Raw genomic sequence first — 17,824 nt, 5'->3', positions numbered from 1 at the left:
AACTCCTTGTACAACAATGAGAGAAACACAGTGCTCTGTTGTGGGCATGTGATCAGGCTTGTTGGGCAGTTGTGATCAGTTCTCTGTAAAGTTCCTGTTTTTATCACTGGCTGACCCTGAGACAAAAGCAGCATTTTTTCCAAGCCTAATACCAGTACTTTGATTGTGTCTCCAGAGTTGCATATTCTTACTGAGTTCCTTGTAGAAGGCCCTGTTCACTAGCATTTTTCAAGTGGATCCAAAACTATTGATTGGAAAAGAAGAATGTGACCAGCTCCCAGGAGCTTATTAAACATTACATATTGTTTCCTTATTAAGGCATTATGGTTCCCTCGCCTCTGACATTCCTTTACAGTGAAAAACCAAAAGTAGACTTGAATGTTATAAATCCTGTTGGGCATTGAAGGAAATAATTATTTTTAATAACCCTTTTTGGTTTTCTCAATGCGTAGGGAAGTGCTGTTTTTACCTGTTTAACTACCAGCGTATAATTTTTCAGTTAACCAGTTGGGAAGTTCTTTGGCCAGCCCCGGCAGTCACTGGTATTAGATTCGTTTGTTTCTGTGAAGTGCTTAAGAAGATAGGAATCCTTTGGGCTTGTCTGCCCAGTTATGCCTTTGGTTGAAATATTCACCAGGTGAACCCATTTGCTATGGACTTGAATAGCTGGGTCTCAATTTGTTTAAATGTAAATTTCTTTTTTTTGAGAGGGAGTTTCGCTGTTGTTACCCAGACTGGAGTGCAATGACATGATCTCAGCTCACCACAACCTCCGCCTCCTGGGTTCAGGCAATTCTCCTGCCTCAGCCTCCTGAGTAGATGGGACTACAGGCGCGCACCACCATACCCAGCTAATTTTTGTATTTGTAGTAGAGATGGGGTTTCATCTTGTTGACCAGGATGGTCTCGATCTCTTGATCTCGTGATCCACTCGCCTCACCCTCCCAAAGTGCTGGGATTATAGGCGTGAGCCACTGCGCCCGGCTGTAAATTTCTTTAAGGTCCTCCCCTCCCCCCCACCGCCTTCGAAAATCGACTGGTTTTTGTATTACCATCAATTCTGTCTCTCAGGATACCTCCTTTTTTCCTAGACTAAAACATTGACATTAAGTCTGTGTTGATTTGCATTAAAATCTGACTTTTAAAACTGCTATTTGAGAGTAATATATCAGCTAGCTTTGATTAGCCAGAAAAAGAGGTTTGCCTGGATGCTTGCGCCAGAGGGAGATTAAAAATAGGAGTTGATTGCTTTCACACGGAGAGGGAAATCCTGGAAGCTCCTTCTTCTGGGTATATCTGCTTCCAGCTGATTGTTGTTTATGTCTCTGGGTGTTTCTAGGCATCTCTAGATGTCTAGAAACATTCTGAGGAACTATTTCTAGGACCCACAACTGATTAGCTCACCTCTCTCTCCTTCAGAAAGGTGTGAAACTTCTACGAATTGTGAATGCCAAGGCTTAAACATTTTAAGGACAAGTGCACGGTTTGCTTCCAATTCAGGATTGTTTTCGTTGGCATATGACTTATTTTGAATTTGTTTCTTATGGATTTATACTACACTATCCCGTATTTCATCTCTTTTACCAGTGGATGACTCTGGAAAAAATGCAATTGAAAACTTGGGCCTGCAGTGTCAGCATATTGGTCCTGTTTCTTGTTTAAAATACAGGGGATGGTTGACCAGAGAAGTAGATAGACATTAGGAATTCAAGTGAAGTTAAAATAATTCAGTAGTCTCCATATCTATGTAGTATGGTGTTATTTGTGATGTCTGTAGCATATTTGGAACAAAGTTTTATTTGTTTTGCATTTCCTTTACAGTTACTGCTGTAGCAAAAGTACTTTGCTTTTTTTTTTTTTTAAATGCTTTTCTTTTGTTCGTTTGTATTTGAGACAGAGTCTCAAACTGTTGCCCTATTTAAGCTCACCACAACCTCTGCCTCCCAGGCACAAGCAGTCCTTCTGTCTCAGCCTCCAGAGCAGCTGGGATTACAGGCAAGCACCACTATTGCCCAGCTAATTTTTTTGTATTTCTGGTAGAGATGGGGTTTCACCATGTTGGCCAGGCTGGTCTTAAACTCTTGACCTCAAGTGATCCACTTGCCTCAGTCCCCCAAAGTGCTGGGATTACAGGGAAGAGTCACCACTAAAGATGCTTTTAACTATGTATTTATCATGCCTTGCTGACATTGGTGCACTCATTTCTCTATTTTAATTCTTTTTTAGGTTTAGGCTTTCATTGGTCCTAATCATAGCAGTAATCTGAGCTGTATATTGTTAAAAGAATTTTCTTTGTGCTTGCATATGTTTTCAGCTGCAGGCTTTGGTCATAGATCAGCCACCTCTGTGCTGAGAGATGCAGGTTTGTGCCTGCTTTGGGCTGTTTGCCGCAGAGCATGTTGCAGAGCCCTGTGATGTGTCTGGTGCTTCGGGCAGGTCACCAGGCATCTTCGTGGTTAAAACCTGCTTTTGTCACAAAAAGAACAGCCTGAAACTGTCTGGAAATCATTTAGAAATTGAATTTACAAATAAGGATGACCTTTTCTATAGATGAGTTGAATAGGTAGAAGGTTTCTGCAAGTATTTATGTGATGGAAATGTTTAATGATCCATATATATGCTTGACAGTAAGCTCTGTTGTTTAAACTTATTTATATGGTCTAGTCAAGTGTATGCACATCAAATAGGACTAATGGTGAGAATTAATTTGTTTCAGTCTGTCCAATAATACATTATATTTGTGTAATGGTCTTTCTTTGCATTGTCATTTGAGCTTCACTCACCCCGACCCTTTTTTTTTTTTTTTTTTTTTTTTTGGCTTAACAGAAGGGAAACTTGTACTCAGAAATATTGTTTTGTCTAAAGTTGCATACCTAATAAGTGTCATTATCCTAAGCTGCTATGTGATGATGTCATTGGAATGATTAAATATACTGTCATTGCACAAGCTGTTAACTAATTTTTACTCTAAGGAAATGCTACAAACAGTTCTATACCACAGTGTTGATTCTCCCTTTGAAATCTCTTTCAAATCCATCATTAATGCATTCAGTTCAGCAGACATTTATTTTGTGCCTACTGTGTTCAAGTGAGCAGGATACCATGGTATCCTTTCAAGAAGCTCTGATTCTGGCAAGGAAATTTGAAAAATGTCAACAGAACAGTACATGACCATGCTAGAGTTATGTCTACCATAGGGGCCGCCTTCTAAGAAAAGAGGAAGCTGTCTGCTTTATCGTTGTTGTGAGAAACAGAAGAGAATTATAAATATGAGATTGGATTGTGTGGCTAGTAGAGAGTCTGTGATTTAGCCTGTGCAGTTCAGTCATAAGTGCAATGCAAAGAAGAATGTTCCCATACTTCTGTGGCATGCAGGAAGGAGCTCAAGTCTTTCAGTGTGTGAGAACAGTCTAAAGATGACAACTGGAAAGGTATTTAAGATAAAATAACACTCACAGGAAGGGACCCTCCCTTTTCTTGTTTGAACACTTCTCTGAGCACAAACAACAAACGTAGTCCCATCCTCCCTTTCTCTTGCCTGTTTCGTCACGTAGTTCTGTGGTCCTGAAAGCATGGCACAGGGTCTGCCATGAAGGTGAAGGGATGAGAGGAGGTTGCTTCCTAGGCATTGCAGTGACTTTTCTTTAGGAGTGGGGCAGAGGTAGGAGAGTTGAAGACGAAAAGGAAGAGATGCTGGATAACGATTTTACCGTCTCAGAAGGAGGCAGGTTGACTTAAGCCACCATAAAAGTGGTCTGTCCCTCCTGCTTTACCTGTCATGGGAAATGGGGCCACTTCTCCCAAAATACCTAGCTTAGTCATAGATTCATAGGAAACACCTTTATCAGAAAGTTCTGTCTAAGCAGTTGTAACACTTGATGCTAAGAGTATTAAGGAAAGCAGGAATGTAGATTTTTAAATAACCAAGAATGTGCATTATCTAAGCGATCTGCCTCCGGAACTTGTGTGTGTGTTTTTGGTGGGCAGCAGCTCGTCATCAGGATTGCTGTCAGAGCCTGTGACACATTCCTTTGAAAACCCTCATGGTGACAGATATCAATTCTTTGGGGGTAGAGTTTCATTTATAGGTCACTTGGAATCAAGTAGAGAAAAGCTGGTTGAGATTCTTTTGGAGCCCAAACTAGTTGTGACTGAAAAAACTAGAGTGATTATAAACTGATTTTAGTTGTGATTGTCAAAAAATCAGAATGATTGTAAGCTGGTTTTGAGGGCAGTTCCAGAAGAGAAGTTACATATTCACTGGAAGAATGATTCACCTTATTGAAAAGAGTGGCTTGTTTGGATACCCTTGTTCTGGTGTGTATTTTGAAAAATTAATCTTGTTGTTTGACAGCCCCATGGCATTGAGCTGGATTTTTGAATAAGATAAATCATTAACCTGTCACACTTAGCTCGGCCCTTGGTTCTGACGTTCTGTCCTAGCCTCTGTGAGACTTAGTACCTCAGGATTGAAAGTTCAGATGACTGACTAAAAAGGGCCTTCATACTATATTTGTGTTATAATTACTAGAGTTCTCTATGGTTCTCTCATGTGACTAATTCAGGGATACTCTGAAATGCTCCTTCTTGCTTGTCTGCACAGTTTCTCATAATTCTTTTTTTTTAGACGAGTCTCCCTCTATTGCCCAGGCTGGAGTGCAGTGGCATAATCTAGGCTCACAACCTTTGCCTCCTGGGTTCAAGCGATTCTCCTGCCTCAGCCTTACTAGTAGCTGGGATTACAGGTGCCTGCCACCATGCCCAGCTAATTTTTATATTTTTAGTAGAGATGGGGTTTCACCATGTTGTCCACGCTGGGTCTCAAACTCCTGACCTCAGGCAATCCACCTGCTTCGGCCTCCCAAAGTGCTGGGATTACAGGCGTGAGCCACTGTGCCCGGCCTCAATGTAAGCTCTTATAGAGGTCCTTCGTATCTGAAAGTTATTTTAAATGACTCCCAACTATTTATTTCTTATGTTGTTTTAGAAGTATGATAAATTTTTGGTCACTTCAATTTGAATTGAAAAAGTCTCTGTCTTGGGGACTTGATTTTGGCATGAGACAGTTTTGTGTGATCATTTGAGAAGCAATATTTTGACATGATGGGCCTGGGTTGAAGTTCTGGCTGTATCATTTATTAGCTCTGTGACCTTGGACAAACTGTCTAACGTCCTAAGTATGAGTTTCTTCAACACTTAAAAAAGGGATGACATCCTCCTTAGAGTTGTAAGGAGGTTTAAAGTAAGATAACAGAAAAGCTGAGTGTAGTGTGGCATGCAGTGAGCGCTCAGCACATGTAATCTCTACTGCTGCTGATAGTGAATGGATGCACAGAGACTAGAGACTTGGCACTTTTTAATATCTTGTGTTACTTGGTAGAATAGGGTTATATATGAAGTGATGAACAGAATCAATTTGTGATATATTTTTTAAAAGTAAGGCTTCCCTCCATCATCAGTTGTTCCTGTCGGCACCTGTACCCTTAGTCCAGCACATGCTGGGTCACTGCCAGTAGCTGACTAGAGCAGAAGACTGGCTGGTCTGTTTCATACAGACATCTCATATATGTACATTTCTGAGTCTGTAGGTTCAGGCAAATGGCTGTGACATGTAAGCTTGGTTTCTGAGACTTAGCATATACAAGCTATGAAAAGGCACATATGGATGTTTAGAACCTTCAGAAACTATGGTTTTTATTCTTTTCTTATCCCTCGCTTGTCCTCAGTGAATACATCCTTTTAGTTTCTCTTTCAAAAGTTTTCTGGCTGGGTGCAGTGGCTTACACCTGTGAGCCCAGCACTTTGGGAGGCTGAGGAGGGTGGATCACCTTAGGTCAGGAGTTTGAGACCAGCCTGGCCAACATGACAAAATACTACTGAGTATTTTGATTTCCAATTTCAGACTGCAGAGGACCTGCTGGATTTGGAATCTCTCTTTGCAGCATTGTACACTGTGGACCATTCTTTTTTTTTTTTTTTTTTTTGAGGAAGAGTCTCGCTCTGTTGCCCAGGCTGGAGTGCACTGGCATGATCTTGGCTTACCACAACCTCCACCTCCCAGGTTCAAGTGATTCTCCTGCCTCGGCCTCCCAGGTAGCTGGGACTACAGGCGCGTGCTACCATGCCCAGCAGATTTTTGTATTTTTAGTAGAGACAGGGTTTCACTATGTTGGCCAGGCTGGTCTTGAACTCCTGACCTTGTGAGCCACCTGCCTCAGCCTCCCAAACTGCTGGGATTATAGGCGTGAGCCACTGAGCCTGGCCCGAACCATTGTCTTTATGAAACTCACCCCCTCCTAACCTTTGTGACATAGTTTCCTTCTGGCTTCTTAACTCTTCCTTTCCTCTCTCTGGGGTTTCTTCTCTTTCTCCTGATGAAGGTATTTCTTGGATTTGTGTCTGTTCTTTACCTCACTTTACATACACTTGCTGAGTAATCTCGTCTGTGCCCAGGACTTCAGCTGTCATGGCTGCGAAAATGGTATCTGCAGTCTGTATCTGTAGCCCTGACTTTCCTCTACTCTAGACATTTCATTGGTTCCCCCATACTAACTTAAAAAGTCTAAAACAACTCTGTTTCAACTTCCTCCCCCACCCCTGCCCCTATCTCCCTGCTCCACAGATATTTCTATTTCAAATGTCCACTTACTATCTCCATCCATTTCTGTTGCTATGACAAGAATACCTTAGACTTGGTAAATCATATGTGATAGAAATTTATTGCTCACAGTTTGGAAGCTAGGAAAAGATCAAGAAGTCAGAAGATTTATTGTCTGTTAAGAGCCTGTTCTCTGCTTCAAAAATGGCACCTTCTTGCTGCATCCTGGCATGGTGGGAGGGAGAGACAGGCTCCCTCAAGCTTCTTATGTAAGGGCACTAAACCTATTCACCAGCACTTCTCTTTCATGACCTAGTCACCTCCTAAAGGCCCCATCTCTTTTATACGTATGTTTGTGTGTGTGTATATGTGTGTGTGTGTGTGTGTATGTATGTATGTATGTATGTATGGGGGTGGGGAGAGAGTGAGTGTCTGGCTTCTCACCAAGCCTGGAGTGCAGTGGCGAGATCAAAACTCACAGTAGCCTTGAATTCGTGGCTTTAAGTGATCCTCCCAAGCAGCTGGGATTACAGGCGTGTGTCACCACACTAGCTAATTTTTTTTTGTTTGTTTTGAGACAGAGTCTCACACTGTCACCCAGGTTGTAGTGCAATGGCTCAATCTCAGCTCACTGCAATCTCCGCCTCCTGGGTTCAAGCAGTTCTCCTGCCTCAACCTCCTGAGTAGTTGGGACTACAGGCGTGCACCACCATGCCCAGCTATTTTTTTTTTGTATTTTTCACCTTGTTGGCCAGGATGGTCTCGATTTCCTGACCTTGTGATCCGCCCACCTTGGCCTCCCAAAGTGCTGGGATTACAGGCATGAGCCACCACACCTGGCCTAATTTTTAATTTTTTGTAGAGACGGGTCTCGTTATGTTTCCCACGCTGGTCTCAAACCCCTGGCCATGAACGATAGTCCTGCCTTGGCCTCCCAAAATGCAGGGGTTATGAGTGTGAGCCACTGCGCCTGTACCCCCTCTGTTAATACTATCACATTGGGGATTAACTTCCAATACAGGAATTTTTGGGGGACACTGACAGACCATAGTAACTTACTGAAATAAAAAAATTGAGAGTCATCCTTATATTCTAAAAAAATAATTAAAAAAAATTTTTTTTAAATCGAGATGAGGTTTTGCAGTGTTTCCCAGGCTGGTGTCACTCCTGGGCTAAAGTGAGCCACCTGCCTTGACCTCCCAAAGTGCTGCGATTACAGGTGTGAGCCACCTCGCCCAGTGAGCCGTTTTCTAATGGATCACTGAGTCTTGTTTCTACTTCTGCTTCTCCACACCACTCCTTTGTTAATTCAGGCACTTATTTCTTGCTTAGACTAATGAGGTAGTCTCCTAACTTATCTGCCTGTCTCAATCTCTTCTCCCTTCAGCACGTCCTTCTCTACCCTGTCTTGATAATCATTCTGAAGCACAAACCTAATTGTGTTCTTTTCCCTGTTGAAAACTTTTCCTTGGCTTCTCCCATTCACAGGGTAAACTCGAAGCATCTTTTTTTGTATACCAAGACCTGCCTGCCTTTTTAACCTTGTTTCCTGCTCTTTCTATATTTTTTCTCCGCTCTCTAGCCATGCCAGATGACTTGCACTTCCCTGAATGCACTGCTTTTTTTCACTTCTATGCTTCTGTATACATTGCCATTCTCTAAAATATCCACTCTGGCATGTTCTTCCCCCTTTTTTTTTTTTTTGCCTGGTTAACTTCTGTTCCATTCAGTTTCCTGTGAGAAGCCATCTTTTTCTAAGCTCTAAGAAGTTACATCTCTCTATAAGTAGTCATCAGTTATTGAGAGATTATGATGTAATAGGTCCTGTGCTTAGCACTTCATACACCTTGCCTGGCCCGTAAGTAGGTGCTGAATACATGGCTCCTATATCATAACGATGATAAGGGAACTGAGGTAGCAAAAAGCACCTGAACATTGCATACAGTGTATCTTCCCACCTGTGGCTACACATTTTCCTGTAAGGTAGTATTCTGGATGAATGGCACTGGGAAGGATTACAGAATTTGGGCGTCATGCTGAATTGGGTTCATACCCTGTATGGTCCTGGGCAAGTCTTTTTTTTTTTTTTTGAGATGGAGTCTCTTTCTTGTTGCCCAGGCTGGAGTGCAGTGGCACAATCTTAGCTCACTGCAACCTCTGCCTCCTGGGTTCAAGAGATTCTCCTGTCTCAGCCTCCCAAGTAGCTGGTGCTGCAGGCGCCTACTACCATGCCCAGCTAATTTTTATATTTTAGTAGAGTCGGGGTTTCACCATGTTGCCCAGGCTGGTCTCAAACTCCTGACCTGAGATGATCCGCCCATCTTGGCCTCCCAAAGTTCTGGGATTATAGGCATGAGCCACCGCGCCTGGCCCTTGGGCAAGTCTTTGAAATGTGTTTCTAATCTTAACTCCTAGAAATAGGTGTGCAGTTTCTTTTTTTTGAGACGGAGTTTTGCTGTTGTTACCCAGGCTGGAGTGCAATGGCACGATCTCGGCTCACCGCAATCTCCGCCTCCTGGGTTCAAGCAATTCTCCTGCCTCAGCCTCCCAAGTAGCTGGGACTACAGGCGCGTGCCAGCATGCCCAGCTACTTTTTGTATTTTTAGTAGAGATGGGGTTTCACCTTGTTGACCAGGATGGTCTCGATCTCTTGACCTCATGATCCACCCGCCTTGGCCTCCCAAAGTGCTGGGATTATAGGCGTAAGCCACCGCGCCCGGCCAGGTGTGCAGTTTCTGTACAGTGTGCTCGTATTGGAAACCAAGTCCATTTGGTTCTAAGCCCTGTGGTATTTCCACACTGCTGTTTGACCACCATCTCCCTGAATCTTGTTTCAAGTAGTTTTGGCAGAATTATCTTCCATCTTAACTGGTATGTATCTCATTTTCCTTAGGATACAACTTCTGGGTTTTTTTTTTTGTTTCTTTGTTTTTTGAGACAGGGTGTTGCTCTGTCCCCCAAGCTGGAGTGCAGTGGCGTGATCTTAGCTCACTGCAACCTCAAACTCCTTTGCACAAGAGATCCTCCAAGTAGCTGGGATAACAGGTCTGTGTCACTATGCTTGGCCAATTTTTTATTTTTTTGTAGAGATCGGTCTCGCTTTGTTGCCCAGGCTGGTCTTGAACTCTTGGGCTCAAGCAGTCCTCCTACCTTGGCTGCCCAAAGTGCTGGGATTACAGGCATGAACCACTGCACCTGGCCATAGCTTCTGTCTTTATTTTTTTGGGGGTAGGGCTGCCTGGAGGGAGGAGAATTGGAATGTTCTATCTTATTTTCACAGAAATAGGTAAAGGGGTGTAATTTGTTATTTCTCACCATGTCTTGCAGGAATCAGAGGGGTTAACACTCTGTAGATTCTATTTGGAGGATTTCCATCATACCAGCGTAACTGCTGGCAAGATGTAACTTTCATTACTTCTTATTATTTCTTAAAATTTTTGTAGAGATGGGGTCTCGTATTGCCCAGGCTCGTCTTGAACTCCAGGGCTCAAGTGATCCACCCACCTTGGCCTCCCAAAGTGTTGTGATTACAGGCATGAGCCACCATGCTGGGCCTTTTATTTCTTAAAAAAAAAAAAAATGAAAAATATTAAGATCATCTATAAAGTGAGAGGTAATTGAGGTAATTTTATGTACTTGTCTTTTGCTGTGAAGTTACTTTTTCTTCCTTGAATTGAGATGGAGATGATGAGAAGCTGAAAGGGGAAACTCAGGATGATAATATTTTGGATGCTGCACAGGACAGTCCTAAATGAAAATCCACAGGTGTGTAGCATCTTTGAAAGGTCTGTGTTGTGAACAGGCCTTGAGTTTCTGGGCTATTGATACAGGGTTATACTTACATTGTGGTACAGAAAGAGTTTTTAGTCTTTTTCCCCCCTAGAATATTTCATGTTTAATGTAGAAATCAACGTATAAATGAATGTAGATGTTTCCTTGAATGACATGTATTTTATTGTTTTTTCTTGGAGTTATAATTATTATTATTTTTTTGGTAATCGAATAGTGCTCCAATACTCTTTATTTTTAGACGACTGTTGCTTTTAGGGATACATTAAAGGATCTGCAGGGTTTTGTTTTCTTTCTAAGGGTGTAGGATCATATTCTCATAAGTTAATCATAGGCCAGAACTTGTGGCTTTTGATTTAGTTCAGGCATGAATACATTTTATAGTGCTGACCAGTCTTGTCATTGAATCTCCTTTTAAAGAAATGAGCCTGGCCGGGCGTGGTAGCTCACACCTGTAATCCCAGCAGTTTGGGAGGTCAAGGCAGGCATATCACTGAGGCAGTCGGGAGTTTGAGACCAGTGTGACCAACATGGGGAAACCCTGTCTCTGCTAAAAATACAAAATTAGCTGGGCATGGTGGCTCATGTCTGTAATTCCAGCTACTCGGCAGGCTGAGGCAGGAGAATCACTTGAACCCGGGAGGCAGAGGTTGCAGTGAGCCGAGATTGTCCCATTGCACTCCAGCCTTGGCAATGGGAATGAAACTTCATCTCAAAAAAAAAAAAAAAAAGCCCAGTTGGAATTGTTAGGTAGAAGCTTCTGAGCTTCTGATAGTTCCTTGTTTAGCAAATCTGTGACAAAGGCAAAGGCACTGTCTTAAAATTTTAAAGAATCATTCTTGATTTATGGGATTTCCTCTCTGGGTTGGAGAAACTTGAAACTTTCATTTTTAAGTTGAAGATGTAGAAAAAGCAGTGCTATGAGTTTTCCTCCCATAGTTCTTTGCTTGTTTTTCTTCAAGGAGACCAAGAGAAGTACTAGAAAATGAACTTCCTGTTAAAAAAACAACTTCTCCATTTGTCGGTTCTCTGAGCTCTGATTTCTAATGTTACTCCTATATCATAGCTATTTTTAAAATTATCTTACGTTAGGAAATTATCATTTGTATAAATATTCTCATCTCCTCTGAGTAAGCTGCTTGAGGACAGCACACAGTGAGTGTCCCTTAGTGTAAATGCTTTTCAGTTCAGCTAGTGAACAAATCTAGATTCTTCCATCAATCTCTATCTTTTTTTTTTTTACTAGTATCTGACACTCTTCTGTTATAATCATATGGGTTTCCTCACTCTTTCTTGACAAGCTCATTCCCGTCTCTGCATTTGTAGTGAGTATTTTCCCTGTCAGGACGGCTTTTTCTGTCAAAATCCAACCCTTGTTTCAAGGCCTCGCTGATGTTCCTCTCATCATGAAACCTGCTGACTGCTTTAGTCCATATTAATCTCTTCTATTTTTAGACTATTGTTATATTCAGCAGCAGTTTTAACACTTAATTTACCACTATTTGTTTCATTTATGTTATTTTTACCTTCTCAGACTTTAGGCCTTTTTTTTTTTTTTTGAGACGGAGTCTTGCTCTGTTGCCCAGGGTGGAGTGCAGTGGCATGATCTCGGCTCACTGCAACCTTCACCTCCCTGGTTCAAGCGATTTTCCTGCCTCAGCCTCCTGAGTAGCTGAGATTACAGGTGCCTTTTTCCACCATGCCCAGCTAATTTTTGTATTTTTAGTAGAGTTGAGGTTTTTCCATGTTAGCAAGGCTAGTCTTGAACTCCTGACTCTAAGTGATCTGCCTCCCTTGGCCTCCCAAAGTGTTAGGATTACAGGTGTGAGCCACTGTGCCTGGCTTAATTTTTGTCTTTTTTTTTTGTAGAGATGGGGTTTTGCCATGTTGCCCAGGCTTCTTGAACTGCTGGGCTCAAGAGATTCACCTGCCTTGGCCTCCCAGAGTGTTGAGATTATAGTGTGAGTCATCACATCCAGCTTTCAAAAATTTTTTTTCTTTTTTTGAGATGAAGTCTCACTCTGTCACCCAATCTGGAGTGCAGTGGTGTGATCTCCGCTCACTACAACCTCTGCCTCCCGGGTTCAAGCGATTGCTCTGCCTCAGCCTCCTGTGTAGCTGGGATTACAGGTGTCTGCCACCAAGCCCGGCTAATTTTTTATATCATACTTTTTAGTAGAGATGGGGTTTCACTATGTTGGCCATGCTGGTCTTGAACTCTTGATCTAGTGATCCGCTTGCCTTGGCCTCCTGAAGTGTTGGGATTACAGGCGTGAGCCACCGTGCCTGGCCACATTTTTAATTTATTTTATTATTTTTTAAAGAGGGAATCTTGCTCTGTCACCCAGGCTGGAATGCAGTGGCACAATCTTGGCTCACTGCAAAATCCACCTCCTGCATCAGCCTCCTGGGCAGCTGGGATTATAGGCATGTGCCACCACTCCTGGCTAATTTTTGTATTTTTAGTAGAGACGGGGTTTTACCATATTGGTCAGGCTGGTCTCAAACTCCTGACCCCGTTTAGTAGAGACTGGGTTTTATCATATTGGTCAGGCTGGTCTCGGACTCCTGAGGTCCACTTGCTTCAGCCTCCCAAAGTGCTATGATTATAGGCACCAGCCACTATGCCCAGCCACATTTTTTAAAAAAGTAAAGAAAAATTAATATAAACAAGTAAGTAATAATTTAACTGGTTATTCCAGTTGAGGGTCTCAGAAGGTGGGAACCTATCCAAGCACTTTGGGTACAAGGCGGGAACAAGCCCTGGAAAGGACTTCCATTGCAGGGTGCACACGTACATACTCACGCTCACTTAGACTGGGACAATGAAACGTGCCAATTCACATAACGGACACATCTTTGGGATATAGGGGAAACTAGAGTACCTGGAGAAAACCCACACAGACACGGGGAGAACGTGCAAGCTCCATGCAGACAATGGCCCTGGATGGGAATTGATGTTTTTTTTTCCTTCTCAACCTCTTTATAACATAACATTGAGTAAAATAATGTTATTTGAGGTCCTACTTGTATATACATAGTATATATTGAGAATGACAAAGATTGTGTAGTATAAATGCTAAATAAGGATCCTTGAACTAGAAGAAACGTATTGCAAAAGAAAGCCTAGTCATCTGAATGAAGGATTCCCAATGATTTCACAGAACTCAGATGTTGGACAGGGTAATGTGGGGGATAGATGGGAAGTAAAAGCATTCTTTGTTGTCACTGGGATATTGGCAGGGAAAGAATGGAAATTAACTGTATTGGTGAGGACAAAAATATTTATTTATAAAAGTGTTAAAAATTATAAAATACTGGGCCGGGTGTGGTGGCTCACGTCTATAATCCAAGCACTTTGGAGGCCAAGGCAGGCGGATCACCTGAGGTCGGGAGTTCAAGACCAGCCTTACCAACATGGCGAAACCCCGTCTTAAAAAAAAAAAATTATAAAATACTTCCTAGAATATATTTGGGAAAAAGAGAAAAATTATAAAAGACTTAAATATTGCAAGAAAGACATACAATCTGTATGAAGAAAATTGTAAAACTTTAAGGTTATAAAAGCAGCATCTGAAAAAATGGAAATATATGCAGCTGTTCCTCTATCCATGGGGGATTGGACTCTCCTTGGTTAACAAAACCCAAGGGTGCTCAAGTCTCTGCTAAAAAGTGGCATAGTATTTGCATGTAACTTAAGCAGATCCTCCTGTATACTTTAAATCATCTCTAGATTACTTATAGTACCTAGTACGTGAAAATGCTATGTCAGTAGTTGTTATGCTATATTGTTTAGAGAGTGATAACAGGAAAAAAATCTGTACATGTTAAGTACAGACGCTTTTTTCCCAACAAATATTTTCAGTCCGAGGTTGGTTGAATCAATCCATGGATGTGGAACCCAAGGATATGGAAGGGTCAACTGTACCATATGAGAACACTGATATATAAAAATTTAATGGAAATCTAATTAGAGCTCCAATGGAAGATTATTCAGGGAATAGAGAATTAGATAAAGTGATCTTAGTGTTCGCATGGAAGAAAGAATAGCCAAGAAAATTTAGAAACAGAATAGTGAGATGATACTTGCCTTACCATATATTAAAACAGATTTTAAAGTCACTGTATTCAAAGCAGTATGGTATTAACTTTCAAATAGGATGAATGAGCAGAATACTGTTCCCAAATTCTTATATATATGGGAAAAACAATTATGTTTGAAAATAATACACATTGTATTAGCTTAGTTCAGTTGTGTTCCTAATTGCCTCAAATTAGAAAAGATTTTAAAATAAGTTGACTGGGACTCCATAGGACATCAGAATACTGAACTTGTTACTCTGTTTATCCTGCCAAGAAGAGTACACTGGAGCCAGAAAGAAAAGCCCCTTTCTGCAATGTCTTTCCAGTGCCCTCTACATACAGGCAAAGCTTAATATCATGGCAGCTGGCAAAGGAAAAATACTCAAAGGGCCCATCTCAGTTTTCACAGAGCAGTGAGGGTATATTTGGAGCTGAAAGGCCTTAAAGTGATAACTAACACATTCTTGATTCCTCTCTTTCCTTCAGTCCAGCTCTCCATATCAAGTCCACCAGTGAGTCTTTTGGTACTACCTTGAGAATATATTCTTTTTTTTTTTTTTAAGACGGGGTTTCACCATGTTGGTCAGGCTGGTCTTGAACTCCAACCTCAGGTGATCCGCCCACCTTGGCCTCCAAAGTGATTGGATTACAGGTGTGAGCCACCACGTCCCACCAAGAATATATTCTAAATCTACTTCTCTCCTTCCCAAGTCACTGCTAATCATGCCCAAGTCATCACATCTCTTGCTTCTTTAGCTCTTTACCTGGTGGTGTCCCAGCTTTCTTCTCTCTAACCCATTTTCCACATAGCAGGTAGGGAGCTTTTTAAACTGCAAATTAGGTCATATTACTTCCCTGCTTTACATCTCTCATGAAGTCAGTTTGTCTTTAAAATATATTTCAAATATCTTTCCATAGCCTACAAGACCTACACGGTACTGACTCCTCATCTTTTCCCCCCACCCATTGTGCTTCAGCTACATTGGCTGACTCTTCTTTCTCTTTTCCTTCCTCCCTTCTCTCCTTCTCTGTTCTCTCTCTTTTCCTTCTGTCTCCCTGCCTCCCTCCATCCTCCCCTTTCTCCCTTCCCTCTTCCTTTTTTTATTTAGCTGGTGTTTACTGAATGCACACTATGTGCCACTTAGATACAGGTGATATACAACAGTGATTAACGTGACAAAACCCCTCCCCTTAGGGGGCTTACTCTGTAGGTGTAGACAGAGAATAACAAGTAATATGTATTGCTTGTTAGATGGTAAAAATTTACTATTATTTTTTGAGACAGGGACTTGCTTGTTCTGTCACCCAAGTTGGAGTGTAGTGGCGTGATCATGGTTCACTGCAGCTTGTTCCTCCTGGGCTCACGCGATCCTTCCCCTCAGCCTCCTGAGTAGCTAGGACTCCAGGCATGTGCCATCAAGCCCACCGAATTTTTATTTTTTGTAGAGACAGGGTCTTGCCATGTTTCCCAGACTGGTTTCAAACTCTTGGGCTTGAGCAGTCCTCCTGCCATGCTTGGTGCCCTGCAAAGTGTTGGGATTACAGGTGTGAGCCCCTGTGCCTGGCCATATGGTAAATTTCAATGGAGAAAAAGCAGCAAAAGGGACAGATAATACTGGTAGGAGGTTAGTGGGCACAATTTAAAAGAGGGAAGTCATCATGAGATGATTTGAACACAATAGTGAGGCATTCCTTTTCTTCCTTGAACTCCCTATGCTTGTTGCTGCCTCTAGGTCCCTTTTTTTTTCTAGGCCCCTTTTATTTGAGACAGGGTCTCACTCTCTTGCCCAGGCTGGAGTACAGTGGCATGCATGGAGCTCACGGCAGCCTTGACCTCCCAGGCTCAAGTGATCCTCCCACCTCAGCCTCCCTAGTAGCTGGGACTACAGGCTTGCACTATCACACCTTGCTAATTTTTTTATATTTTGTAGCTGCAGGGTCTCACTATGTTGCCAGGCTTGTCTCGAACTCCTGGACTCAAGCCATCCTCCCACCTTGGCTTCTCAAAGTGCTGGGGTTACAGGCATGAACCACCATGCCTGACTACCTCTATGTCTTGTTCCTTGCTTTTCTTCAGCCTGGAATGTTCTGCTCCAACTTTGTCTCAGTTCAAAGTTAATCTCCTTAGAGATACCCTCCCTGGTGCCGGGCGCAGTGGCTTATGCCTGTAATCCTAGCACTTTGGGAGGCCGAGGCGGGCAGATCACCAGGTCAGGGGATCAAGACCATCCTGGCCAACATGGTGAAACCCCAGCTCTACTAAAATACAAAAAAATTAGCTGGGCACGGTGGTGCGCGCCTGTAGTCCCAGCTACTTGGGAGCTGAGTCAGCTTGAACTGGGAGGCGAAGATTGCAGTGAGACGAGATCACCCCACTGCACTCCAGCCTGGGCAACAGAGTGAGACTCTGTCTCAAAAAAAAAAAAAAAAAAAAGAGATACCTTCCCTGTCCTCCAAGTTTAAATTGGGAAACCTTCGCATCATTCTTCATCTCAGCACTCTCCTTTACTTTCTTATTTTCCTGTTTAAAATTTTCTAACTAATACATTTAACATGATCTTGTTCATACATTGATTAATATTATTGGATTCTTCCCCAGTAAAGTGTTTTTTTTTTTTGAGTGCAGAGACTTTACTGTCTTGTTTCCTGCTGTCTCTCTAGTGCCTAGAATAGAAGACTCTGAATAGACACTTGTACAGTGAACAAATGGACTTTGCAGGGAGAAGATTCCAATGGGATTCTTTAGATGGTGGCAGCTTTAAAGAGTAAAGAGTAAAGAAGTGTAGGCTCTGTCCCCAGGGTCTCTGCCAGGAAGGAAAGGGGATCCCTGTGGAAGCTCGTGAGAGCTGCAGCTCAGGGGCCTATGTGTTTCTTGGCATTTAGTTAGTTTCTAATGTTTGCTTGTTTGTTTTCCCCTTATTTTCCTCACTGTGTGCCCTCTGATTTTTACACGACTTTTACACTTAGACGATAGGTAACAACTTTCCATTTCTTCAGTCTACCTGACTACTTGGCTTATCCAATTTGTTTGGTATTTATTATGCAAATACTTTCAGAATACACAGCTCCAAGACTGGAACAGTGCTTGCGTGAGAGCTGGAGCTGTGTGCCTGTGCTCCCTGAACAGGAAGCAGACACTTCTCATTTTTTTTGTGCACTTTGCATATGCATTGGTTCCCTTTTTCCTCTGTCTTAACCAAATGTAATATCCGTAGGGTCTGCTCTGAAGCATAAGTTGATTAGGTGGGTTTTTCTGTAGACCAGACATTGTGAGAAACCAAAACCAGTTTTGTTTTGGTTTAACTGGTCCTGGCTGGAAAACTGAATATTTCACATGCCTGGTTTTTCAACATC

At 42.3% G+C, this 17,824-nt stretch overlaps 1 protein-coding gene across 16 annotated transcripts in view; it reads left to right on the top strand.

The window, feature by feature from the left end:
* The window catches only part of DIP2B (DIP2 acetate--CoA ligase B (putative)), a 265,368-nt gene that overhangs the window by 1,117 nt on the left and 246,427 nt on the right, over positions 1 to 17,824 (top strand). The window lies entirely within an intron of this gene.

This window comes from Callithrix jacchus, chromosome 9 (genome assembly GCF_049354715.1).
Source record: "Callithrix jacchus isolate 240 chromosome 9, calJac240_pri, whole genome shotgun sequence".
In the NCBI taxonomy this organism is placed as follows: domain Eukaryota; kingdom Metazoa; phylum Chordata; class Mammalia; order Primates; family Cebidae; genus Callithrix; species Callithrix jacchus.
The sequence above is the reverse complement of the archived record's forward strand: the minus strand, read 5'-3'. Positions and strand labels throughout refer to the sequence as shown.